The sequence below is a fragment of the Columba livia genome, chromosome 3, assembly GCF_036013475.1.
Source record: "Columba livia isolate bColLiv1 breed racing homer chromosome 3, bColLiv1.pat.W.v2, whole genome shotgun sequence".
Classification (NCBI taxonomy): domain Eukaryota; kingdom Metazoa; phylum Chordata; class Aves; order Columbiformes; family Columbidae; genus Columba; species Columba livia.
The window spans coordinates 115,942,946-115,955,375 of NC_088604.1; the positions used below are offsets into that span (position 1 = coordinate 115,942,946).

At 43.0% G+C, this 12,430-nt stretch overlaps 1 protein-coding gene across 3 annotated transcripts in view; it reads right to left on the reverse strand.

Moving 5' to 3' along the window:
- Window positions 1-11,604, reverse strand: part of SPTLC3 (serine palmitoyltransferase long chain base subunit 3) — a 191,115-nt gene extending 179,511 nt beyond the window's left edge. The window contains exons 1-4 of one of the 3 annotated variants that reach the window (XM_065059889.1): window positions 11,489-11,604; window positions 9,508-9,627; window positions 9,313-9,361; window positions 4,592-4,714 (exon numbers count right to left, since the gene is read on the reverse strand). The gene's annotated coding sequence lies outside the window, so the exon portion shown is untranslated. Of the gene's footprint in view, window positions 1-4,591; window positions 4,715-9,312; window positions 9,362-9,507; window positions 10,125-11,488 lie in introns of those variants that run through there. The other 2 variants (XM_065059891.1, XM_065059888.1) reach the window with 2 other exon arrangements.
- Between the last annotated feature and the right edge of the window lie 826 nt (window positions 11,605-12,430).

Consider the following 12,430-nt stretch of genomic DNA (forward strand, 5'->3'; position numbering starts at 1 on the left):
ACAAAACACCTTGAAATTTATTACTATTGTCATCAAAAGGAACTGCAAAATTAAAACCCAAGAGCCCTCCCCTCCATCAGTTTTGCCATCCGCAAGCCCAGCTCTGCCTAAATAATGCAAAAGCCACAAAAAGGAGTCGCACGCACCGAACCATAAATCCCAGCTGTCCTGTCTCCCCAGCTTAACACCAAGTGATAAAGATGCCCCAGAGTGTGTATGGCTGCCAGTGCTCCCTGTTTGCTGATTGTATACATAAATAAAAGCACAATGATCTCATTTGAGTCTCTTAACCAACAAAAACAAGTGCTAAGAGCTCCAGCTAGTCTAGCTAGAGTGACTCAGAGTGATTTTTGATTGAAGTTGACTATTAGTGAATACAATTAAGAAGCCATGTTTCAGCTTAAAGATGAATTGGCCATGCAGCGACAAATTGTGAATGCTTATTGCTGCCACGCTGAGCCAGGTAATCAGGGAATGAAGCTGTAATTGTGGCACCTCTTGTTTTGCTTCTGCTGGAGCGCAGAACGCGAGATTCAATTTAACAAACAATTTGCCACACGGCTCATCCCTGCTGGGTGGGAAAGCAAAGCTTGCTGGCAAGGCTCCCTCTGAGTTTTGCTCCTTTTTAAACCTGTTGAAAGCAAAACTGGCACTTGCTCTAACCTTTGCACTGAAGCAGAAAGGAAGAGGAGAAACTGAGGAGCATTGCTGATGCTGTTTTGAGAGTGTATCTCCGGCTTCATCCAGAGACGATTAAAAAAACCTGCACAGTGGAAAGAGCCATCATTCTTCTGATGTCTTTTGGGTCTTTGTGAACTTCTCTGGAGAAAGCAGAAGGCAGCCGTGCCAGCACGCTGGAACAGCAAATGTGGATGCACGCAAGTGGGGACAGATTTATATACGCTGAGAATTGCTCTCCCTTCATGGGAGGTTCAAGCTGGAGACCTTGGGTGATCTTTAAGCCAAATGGTCTCTCCCTCCTCCAAAAGGAGGGAAGGATGAACTGAGGAAGCAACTACGTATGGATTTAGGAGCTCCTCAGCAGCCTGCCTCCATCCTGCTGCAAGGGAGGCACTGCAGAGACATGAGGCAGGTCTTGAAACGCTGTTTTACCTGCAGTGAGGAGACAAACATGAGCTCCTTTGCTATAGTCTGCTTATTACAGTGCCTTTGCATCCTTAGTTGTGTATATGAAGCAAGTGCTCTACAAGGGAAGTCATCTTGTTATGGTGGATCACTAGAAATACAGTGATTTTAATGCACATTTTACTTTCAACAGTTCCACATCTGTTCAGTGCTAAACTAGAAGCCACAAAAACCTCTCATATTTCAATTTTATATCAGCAAGACTAAGTCCTGGGAAGTGTTAAACGCACATACACACTCTACATCCTGCTGCTGTTGATGCTTCCTGGGTCTTCTCTTGCTTTTCTCCAGTTAGCTGTTCCAGGACCAAAGGGGCTGGCATTTAAAGGACTCCAAAATGATGTCAGTTCCAGAGATTTCCTGGACCAGACTCACAGAGCAGCGCTTTCTTGGCTTCATCTACTTCTGTTTGGGATCTGTCCTTGCCTCCAGGTTTCTAGTCCAGACTCAGCTCCTCCAATAAGGCCAAGTCCACAGACACATTACAGCTAGCCCTTACACATCCTTCCTGCTTCACTGCCATTAGCCATTCATAATCAAAGCAAGTCACCTAAACTTATTTAAAACCCCAGATTTCAGGGATTTTATTCTGTTTCTTTAAGGTTAAACTTGCGTATACGTGTTTTTGTGATCTCAGAACCAACTTGCAAAAGGCTAAGCACGGGTCAAGACCTGATGTCCATTACAGGGTTATCATTCCAAGGTAAAATGATGCCTTTTTATCAACTCTTACCAAATATCTGCCATTGCACCATGAGGTTTAGTTTGTTGCTTTGTTGTCACAGGGCTGATGTAGATATCCGTCACTGGAGGAGCACAATACAATATGGAAAAACTAAACTTGTTCTTAATTAGCTCTCTCACCACTAGATAATCTTATTCTTTCAAATAAAGAAGTTTTTCACATAGTTATTTTTAAAGAAACAGAGAATGAACAGCAATGCAGCGCTTGAACTCATCCCAGAGCATATATTGAATGTAAAGCTTTGGGGCTGATGAAGTAAGAGTTTCAGGAGTATTGATTTTGGTGTGAAGACTACACCTTGAGTAGCTCCACAGCTCAAGCACTGAGCACAATGAACACTGCAGGAGAAATTGCTGGAGATATTTAGCAGCTGGACAAAGAAAGGAAAAGTAGATGGTTGGTTTGTAATCCCTGCCTGCCCCAAAAACAGGACCTGCTCCCTGGCCAAAGCTTGGCAGCAGTGAGTTTAGGCCACCAAGAAGGAAGGGGACAGATGTGGCACCTCATAACATCTCCTTCTGGCTGCTCCCAGCATCCAACACAGGTGCAGATTACTAGAAGATATGTCCCAAAAGGTACCTATCTTTGATGCCCCAAGTTAGCTAGATATAGACACTGCAAATCTCTTTGCCTTCTAACACAAACAGGTCATGTTAACTGTTCTGCTGTACAGCCGGGCAGGGAAATCAAGCAGAGAAAGGTCAAATGCCTCACCTTGCAAACACTTGCATGAATGCTTAATATCTCTCCTACTAGCAGTCTCAGCAGGTTCAATACAGTTGCAGATATTAAATAAAGGAAAGATCTCTAACCTGCTGTCTGCCTCCAAGGGGACTTGGGGGAATGTGGGACAGAGATCCCGGTCCCACACCTGAGCCAACCCCCTCCTACAGCATAACTCCACCACCAAACCTGACATAAACCACGTTTTTAGTTATACAAAGACCCAGCAGAGCTGAGTTCCCTCTGGTTTTAACAAACAGACTGTTACACTCACATTTCTTGGCAAACCATTACTTCAGGCACCAAACACAGCAGTTGATACTCTTTGATGCAAGAAACTATCAACTCCACTACCACAAAAGGAAAAATACCCACCCCAAAACAATAATGTAATAAAAACCATACCAAATTCAGCCCCTTCAGGCTTGCTCCCTGCTCTCTAGCCTCTGCAGAAAAGATATTGTGTTCCTCTCACCCAGAGAAAAACCTGCCAACACCCCAACCCACCACCTGAACCCACTTGAGTCTCCTAACGAGCCAGATTGGGCAACTCTGAGTCCAATCCCAGCTCGAGCTCCACCTCCACCAGCCTTGTCCAGCTGGTGGGTGATTTGGGAGCCCCTCCTCCTCATCATCAGTGAGTGGGACACTTGTGCAACCCCAAAGGGTAACACCCAAAATCAGCCATGTTTCTCAAAACAAACACAAACCCTGCTGAACTATAATTTGCTGGTTTTATCTTCTTGGGACAGGGGACAAAGTTATATAGAAAATGCTATCTATTTGGAAACAAATACATACGTTACTGCACTAAATTAACTCAGCTAAGGAGATGGAAATGAGATCATTTAAAAGCAGAGAGCTCTCCCATACTGTTTCAGCAGAATAATCTTTTTTGAACAGCCAGGCAAGGGGCTCATTTGGGGGAAAAACAAACACATCTTTTACGATTATGGCCATTCAAAGCTGTTTCTTGCACTCTAAAATGTCTAACATGAAGGATCAATGGTGTCCTCAGATGATGATTTAATTAAAAACTCCTCCTTTCTTCAGGTTGAGAACTGTGAAACACTCTGAATGGCTGATGGATGATTTGCCGTTTCCTTGCCTGCTTTCCTTTTAATATTTTCTTTTTAGAATTTTAATTGCTGCCATTTGAGGATTATTGATTAACTGTAATTGCTCCTTTTCTCATGCATCTCCCTAGTTATCTCCAGCTATGTGGTCTATGCAAATGATGAAAGCAGAGTGCTTCAGAACTGCAATGGTTTTCCTTGTCTGTTAACGAAAATACAAATAGCTTGATTATGTGTGGCTTTAACTCCTGTGCCTGGATCCTGCAAATTCTCTTGCCTTAAACAAAGCACGCTAAAAGCAGCAAAAAACCTTTTTATAATCCAGTTTCTTACTAGAGAGAAACTAGAATAGGAAACTCCTGAGTGCAAAGAGAAATTCCCCTCTGCCTTCCAGGCTGAGCAAAGGGAGAAAAGTAACCGCTCCTGTTTCTTTGAGTTTCAGGTACATTTAAGAGTTCACACGTTCCAAAACACAGGGCCAAATACGCACAGAGAGCATCATCTGCCAGAGGCATGAAGCTGCTCTTTGCTGCAGGTTTAAGGTGGGTGCTTTAATTTTAGTCTGAGGATTATGATCCGAGACTACAGTAATTATTGGGAGGCAGCAAATGATCCTGTTAGAGTTGGTCTGATAAGTCCAGTGTACTTAAGTGTATAGATAGTGTGATTAAACAACAAAAAAACCTACCCTGCATCATTAATCCCAAAGTGATTATTTTTAGAAGCTGATCATCAGCTAAGTGGGAGTTCATTACCAGGATTTGTCTAGAAATAAGTTTTGGATAGTTGAGTGGCTGCCTGCAAGACTTAAATAACAAAAATTGTGGAATATAACAGCAGAAATGTAAGAACTAATTTCCTTTAACGTTTTGCCCAGGAACGCCTGTGCCCTGACACTGACCTGTAGCCTGGTGGGGAAGCCACCACCACACTCAGCTCTGCTCTGGTTCCACCACTGCAACCAGGTACCATCGTGCCACGAGAAACACCTCTTGTCCATGGACCACGTGAGCATCCCACAGCCCTAGGAAAATTGGAGACAAGAAGTTGGGGGATTGGACTAGATGATCTTTTGAGGTCCCTTCCAATCCCAAACATACTGTGATACTGTGATACCGTGAAGTTACGGTAGCTGGAGGCTGTAGAAGCTTCAGCATCTGCACCCCGTGATGGGTTCACCAGCCCGGCAAACCTTCGCGTGGTATGACCAGGCAGGCAAGCTGCTTGTAAAGGATACTGCTGGAAATGGAAACTAAAGTGTGGTAGGCAGTGGGGAGACATGTGAAGGGAATCATGGATATCTGATCTGGTTTGAAAAGACAGTTTGGGTAGGCAGCTAATTGGGAGCCTGGGGAAACAGCTTCCCAGGCTGCACGCAGCTCTTGGAGAGGGGAGCTATAGGTTTTCCGCATGAATAAGCTGACTGTCAAATTGAGTATCGTATTGATGATAAATGCATTTCAACCTAAAGAGTTGTCAATGACAGTCATGCATATATCTAAGGGCTGCAGGGACTTCAAGAACTAAGAGGGGAGAAATCCCAACTTTTGGAAAGTTATAACAGAGCAAAATGTGGCATAGAAACAGAGGGATGAAGAGCAAGGTTGGAAGGAAGCAATAAAAGATTTCACAGGTGAACTCCTTCTTGAAGGCTTAACACAAATGTTATTCCTGTCCAACTGCAGGAAGTTTCTTGCAGTGCTTCGGCAAGTCTCCTTTTTTCTTGTTGTTATCAAAATACATTTCAATTGATTTTTTTTTCACGTGAATCGAGGAGATTAGTAGTAGAATTTTTTAAAAAACCACCCTATTTTCATAAAACATTTCTATTAAACTCAAAATTTTGTTCTGAACCTTTCTCCTTCAGAGAGCAATGGCATTTTTACATTTGGCTTCAGTCAGACCAGAGCTGGGATGGATGGGGTATTGTGGATGTCTGTGTGTGGACAGCAGAGAAGATAAAATTCACTCCCGTGACAGCCTTTAGGGATATGGGGGAACTTTAGCCAGTCCCACAAGCAGGGGGAGGAAAGGGCTTATTCACATTATCTCAGTGTGGCCAAATAAGCAGCCAGATTCAAACATAAGTAAGAAGAGTGATATAGAGTACTTACACTGGAAAGTTGACTGTATTAGACAGGCATCTATATTTGATGTATGGATTTAGGTTTGATGTATGAATTTAGAATTTTCACACCCATCTGAGTGTGAAACCCATCTCTGCTGTAACATATTTAGGGCAAGGGCACATATTCGACCATCTGACTAAGCAATCTGAAGGCACAGTCACTGCTAACTGAAATAATATATCAAACTTGGATTTGTTTCACCAACATCATGGAAAAAACAAGCATGTTGTGTGAAGGAAGAGCAGGCAGACTGCAGCCACTAGATGGGATAACAGCCCAGCAGGCCTGCACCCAGCCCCTGGCCAGCATTGCTTACAAGAGACGGGCAAGCAAAGCACCACACATGTTCAACCTGCCACAGCCTCAGTCAGGGAGCAGGTTTAGGAGACTACAACATCTCTTTAAATACTCATAAATGTTCTCTGTCATTGCTCAGTTCACATGCAAGTGTTTTGATAAGTTGGCTACTGCACAGTTCCGTAATTGAACTTGCCACGTTTGCGAACATCCCACCAGGGCTGTTTCAGAGCTCTTGCAGAAACTGTAATCCTATAGCAAAGGAAACGGAAAAAACTTCGAAAATCAAAGGGTCAGGTTTAATTTGCACAAGAAGGAATTTAACCTGGAGATTTTTTGTGCTGTTTTATGGAGTAAGGAAAAAAAAAAAGTGATATTTTAGTATACTTTAATATTTACAAAATATCTTTAATGGCATTGTTTATAAAAAAAATGCATTAACAGTTCCATTTTGCTTGAGGCAAGGGGATCATTTACAGGATAGGCAGCTTGATTGGATCTTAATGATAACCATGTTCCACCTGTGTTCTATGAATTAATGCATCTGGGAGACAAACTCCAGAGCAAGGATGTAAGAGCTGGCACTTGGCCTTTGCAAGAGGTTTTCTTCTTACAGCTTAAAGCAGCTCAGAAAGCTCCCAAACAGAGCAGAAGGGAAGCCAACCTCTGAGTAGGAACATAGAGGTAAAATAAGGCTTAAGTATTAACACCATCAACCCCTCTCAGTTGGCGTGTGTGTGCGGTTTTCCTCTTTCTGATTTTTGTATATGGAATCATTACATGTCCCTTGTTTCTCTTTGTGCAAGTATGCCTCTTAAATGAGGGTAGGGATTGGGTTGTCCCAAACCCACTTGCAGACCAGATGATTATCATCACATCTAGTCTCTCCCAGGAGCCAATGTGACACTGCAAACTTTGCTTCTGTTGAGAGGTTGCCATAAATTAAAGAAAATCAAATCCATATGGGCAGTTAAATTTCCAATATGAAAAGGCTTTACACAGAGGCTTGCACATGACTTTGCCAGGTAACAGAAAGCAATTTCTGCAGGTTAACAGCTTAGTAATAAGTTGGGTATTTATCTATGTAATATATGTTTGCAGATACATAGTATTCTGAAAACAGCAAAGGTGCTCATTTAGCAGGAGGAGGCTGAAAATTGAGAATCTGTAATCCTTAAGAAAATATAGGAGGGAAATATTAATGTATCCCAGGCAAATCCCAAACAAGAGGTACAATACCAAGACTGGCAGGCTTCCTCCACCCCAAATCCTCTTCCACAAAAGCCATTTGAGGGTTGCTTAAAAAGTCGAGCTGGTGTGAATATATCACTCTCACAACTAAATTAATGATGAAAAATATTTTTGGGCATCATAGTGTTGATTTCCCTTCCAATGAGAGCCTCACCTGCCTCCAAAACATGGAGGATCAACATGGAAAAAAGATTCTGGATGATCCAATTTACCTTTCAATATGCAAAATAAGCATTTTCAAAAGGATTTAGAATTACAGAACTAAATCAGAATCACTTTCATGTATGAAGTGAGAGGAGAGATACCCTACTGATCCTGGATTGCCAATGTCCTAACTAGAAAACAACCATATATTAACAATTTTCAGCCTAAACAGCCACAACAAGCAAAAAAGTGTAACAGGAAGGAATCATCATAAGATTTCAGAAACTGCTACTGGCACAGGCTGCTGTAACTTCTCACTTTTAACCATTAAGCATTATAAAGGAGCTTGTCCTTTGGAAAGTACCAACTCCGTCTTTTGCACTGTGACAAGTCAGGCTCTGCTAAAAATAGCAACCAGCAAGGAAAAGTGAAACATTTCTTTTTAATGGTGTGATTTTTCACAAATAAGGCATCGCTGGAAATACATTCCATGCCACCCTTTAAGAAGTCCTTTGCTCCCCTAATTTCAGCTGAAAATCCACCTGGTCCTGCGTGCTGCCACACTGTCAGTGGGCTCCATGTGCCCAGATTCATTCGGGTTTGTAATTAAAAGAAATGCTGCAGTTATTGCTGAGCAGTGGACATGACCCAGCCTCTCTGTGCCTCCTTCAGTCACCTCCTCCTCAGGACCACTTCTGTCCCTCCTTCCACCTCATTTTCTTAAGAGAATGATTCAAGGTTCTCAGGATAAGAGCTCAGGATTTGTTTGGTTTTAGGAGATCAAACAGCAAAGTGTGGCAGCAAGACCCTTTGACAAGCTGAGATGCGAGTTGTTGTAGGTCTCAGAGGAAATCAGCCTCTGACATGAGACCTGAGCCCTCGTTTTTTGGCGTCGCGCTTCCACCGTGACTGCATCTATTCTTCCTCAGGCACTGAAAGAGATGTCAGTCACATGGCTAAAGGACAGAGGGGAGCTGTGGGAATAAGAACCCTCTAGAGTGACACAGTTTCATACTGTTTCTTTAATTTTTTGTCTGGCAAGTGAAATATATTTCACCAGAAGGTGGGAAAGGACTTGGAACAAAACTGATCTTGGCTGAGCAAACATTTGACAACGTTCTGTGGGAAACAACCATCTGTCTTGGGAGATATCAACTCCAGGAGATATTGATGGCACTAAAAATATCTGCCTTAGTCCACAGTCCCAAGGCATTCAGTTTTCAAGTGTGGAGAGCCTCACTTCTTCAGCAGTAAACCTTTTTATTTATTTTTATTTTTGGAGTGTTGAATTACCAGGTGTGAAGTGAAAGGCTCTGGTTTGTTCAAGATGTAATCACACATGTTTTGGTGCCTGGGCTGAGTGGAAACGATAGAAGAGCTGTAGAGGGATAATTAATATGGATTAAATGGAAAAAGGGCTTTGTGTTCTGCTTCGCAAGTACAGACCGTACACAGAGATGGATGTTTCTGTCTCAGAAGAGCTTCATGGAGCAGTTTGGCAGGCTGGTTTCTTCTGAGATACATGAGAGGAACAAAAAAAAGTAATCTTTGAAAGAAACTTTAAATACGCACTGTGAATTCAAACCAGCTCTTTACTCCTCACCGACAAAGAGACTAATATATTTCTTGAAACTGAGAAGCAGCCCAATCCCATGAATCATTAAGATTTAGAGGAATTCACCTTGCATGTGTGGATAAAAATCAAGATAACCCCAAGTTTTTCTAGGGATGTGTGAAGATGGAGCAGCCTAAATTCACTAATAGACATTCTACATAAAAGTTGGCAGATCCACTTTCATACCTGGGATTTGCTGGTCTCCTGCTGTCCAGGCAGGTGCTTTTCCGTGTGCCTGTAAAGTAAATAATAGTTATTTTTACCACAAAGTGGAAGTCTTGCTACCAAGACATACTCCTCTTTGGCAAAGGCACTCTCTTGGCCTTCAGGGGTCTCTGTGGGATAATAGAGAATTACAGGTGAAGGCCTGTTGCCCCATACCTGCTCCAGATTCTCTGGCTCTCTCCTTATGTGATCAGTGCAAGCTCCTCACTAGAGCTACTCCAACATGCGCATCTTCTCACACACAGCTGCAGCTTCAGAAAGAATAAGATACTCATCCTACAGGAGAAGGGATATTCATTAGCTTTTTTGGCCATTTTCCTGTGGTCTTCCCCTTTAGGGAGATTTTTAGGTGTATTTGAGTTGGGTTTATGGTTGTTGCCCAGGAGAGCCAATAACACAAGCCACACACTCATACAGAGAACAACAACAAACGATGCTTCTTGCTGACAGCCCCCTGCCACCAGCAACTGTCCACCAGTAAACCCCAGAGCTGGATGCACTTTCTCCATGTTTAGTCTCTGTGGCCAGTGTGACAATCCCATGGGAACCCACGCTGCTTACCTTGCAGAGGAATGAATTTCCAGCATAGCCAAATGTCCTCCATCAAAAGTTAGGGACATGAGAAGGGGCAGGCTTACCAGAGCATGGGTTTTTGCATGATGAAGAAGGCTTAGATAAGCCAGATTGACAATCATACTTGATATAAAAGAGAGCAAGAAAGAATATTAAAACCAATAAGATGCTGCAGTGATGGAGGAGAACGATGCACTAACTGCTTAAATCCAGATATATACTGGATAAAGAGAACAGGGTGTCCTGGCAGTACAGGGTGCTTCACAGGACAGATTTTACAGAACAGGAAAATTCTCACTTCTGGAGGAGTTGAGAAAAAAAACCAACAATCAAACAAATATTAAAATGCTTTAGAAAACAGCAGCTTCATGGTCCTGGAATAGGGAATATACATATGTGGGGGGAAAGGGCGTAGGGTTTTTTTACTGGCAACCGGAGCAGACCAGAGAGCTCTGGGGAACCATGGAGATATTGGATCACAGGTAGGAAAGAAGTGAAAGCACCTGAAAGAGAAGGACAAGCAGGAGAAGGGATTTCTCCCTGCACATACAGTGAGGGAAGGAGCCAAACCAGAAGGCTGATAGGATGCATTCTTTAATGATTTTTCATTTTTTTTTTCAGTTGGGTTTGTTTGCATGACAGCTCTGAAATAGGATAAAGTACAGAGAAGGGCAATGCTGCATAATGTGGATGAGAAAAGAGAACTGTTCAGCTTTTTCATTTAAATGCATGAAAATCTCTGTGAGGTCTGTGTGTATGTGTGGGGGGAGGGCACGATTTTTTTTTTAAATATGCTGAAGTAAACGATGATTCTGGTGAGAGAATAGGCTCAATTTGAAGACTCATAAGCACTCCTGCAATTATGAACTGTGCTAATAGTCCCAGGCTGTGCTTCTGGATGCTGAGTGGGGCACTATCTCAACAAATATGTCATCAAGACAGACTTTAACACCAGAAAGCTCTCTGCAGCTCTTCAGAAACGTACCACTGTGGTCAGAAACCTGGCTGCAGGAATGGGATGGACGGTACTGATGCCGTACAGACCTGCTGGTCCACAGGGAGCTCCTGAACCCTCTGAGGTGGGTGTGTGTGGGTGGTAACACGCCAAACTGTCTCTGTATGAGTCACTGCACGCATCCTGCTGATCCTCTCTGCCTCCTTCATCCTGGTCTTTGCAGGGCACCAGCGCTGCTCTGCAAGTGAAGGATGCAGCCCTGCAACTTGGCCTCATGGGGACACAGGAGAGGAAGGAAAAGCCAATAGATTCAGACCCAGACAGACCCGTTGAGGGGACAGGCACCCCATGGTGAAGGGACTTGCAGGTTTGGTGGTGGCAACAAAGAGCACATGGTTTGTTTCCTGCTTAGTGGTGACACAAAAATCTCAATCTGTCACACACTGCCGGGGATGGCTGCCACCCGCATCCTGGCTGCCTTCCTCCATGCTTCATTGAATGGGGGCCATCTGTGTGTTAAGGCAACCTTTGAGGGTGACAAACTGAGGAAAACATTTGAGACACACTGGACTTTTTGCTCAAGGCCAGAAGATATTGGTGGCACCTTACCAATAGTAAATCTTGTTGGCTTTGTATCATCTTTCCCAGATGTCTAAACCCAAACAGGTTCCCTTTTAGCATCTGAGGGAAAATCATTGCATTTCAGAAAGCACAGGTTGACCTGAAAACTAAGGAAATGAAAATTAGGCCATTTTAAATAATAACCAATGACTCCAGATCAAGCCCTTTATCCCCAGACCTCCAAAAAAAAAAAAAACCCAGATGAAGCAAATTAAGGAAAAGACCTGCATATGGTCACTAATAATACATACATTTCAGTTGTCCTGTGCAAGCCAAAGCATTTCTGTCACATCAAATACATTACATCCGTGCACTGTTTATTCAGTAACAATTTATTCATATACGATTGCGGGTGCACCCTGAAACACATAGCTTACTAATTAACTCATAGCCACCTGGAATGGTAATTAGCACAACAAGATCTGGAGCAAACCCATAAGACATGGGACTTACATGCTTGAATCACTGAAAATAGTCAGCATCAATGGTTTTAACCCCCATAATAAGAAAAAAAAAAAAAACAAACACCACCCACATTTTCAGTTGAGTGTCAAGAGGCTTGTCCAGTGCTAATGACAGGTCTGAAAAATCAGGCTCTGGTTGTTCAGGAAGATGTGGGCTTGAGGTCCCTGGTCTTCAAGTCTGCTCAGTGGCAGCACAAGGATGTGTCTTTCAATATCATGTTAAAGAGCTGGAATCAGAGCAAGCACTGAAAGTCTTTTATCCCTTGGAAGCATCGCTGCCCACTGTTGTCCCTCAGACAAAGCTCTCCTGCCAACAGATCACAGACTGGAGGTTTTCTGATAGAGAACTACAGATCTGCATGGCACCACTGTACAGGAACCAAAGCAAAGACAAATTAAATCTGGGCAAAAGACTTCATGCTCTGTGTGCATGTGCAAGAAGGCAGCTAATTTGATATAAAGCCTT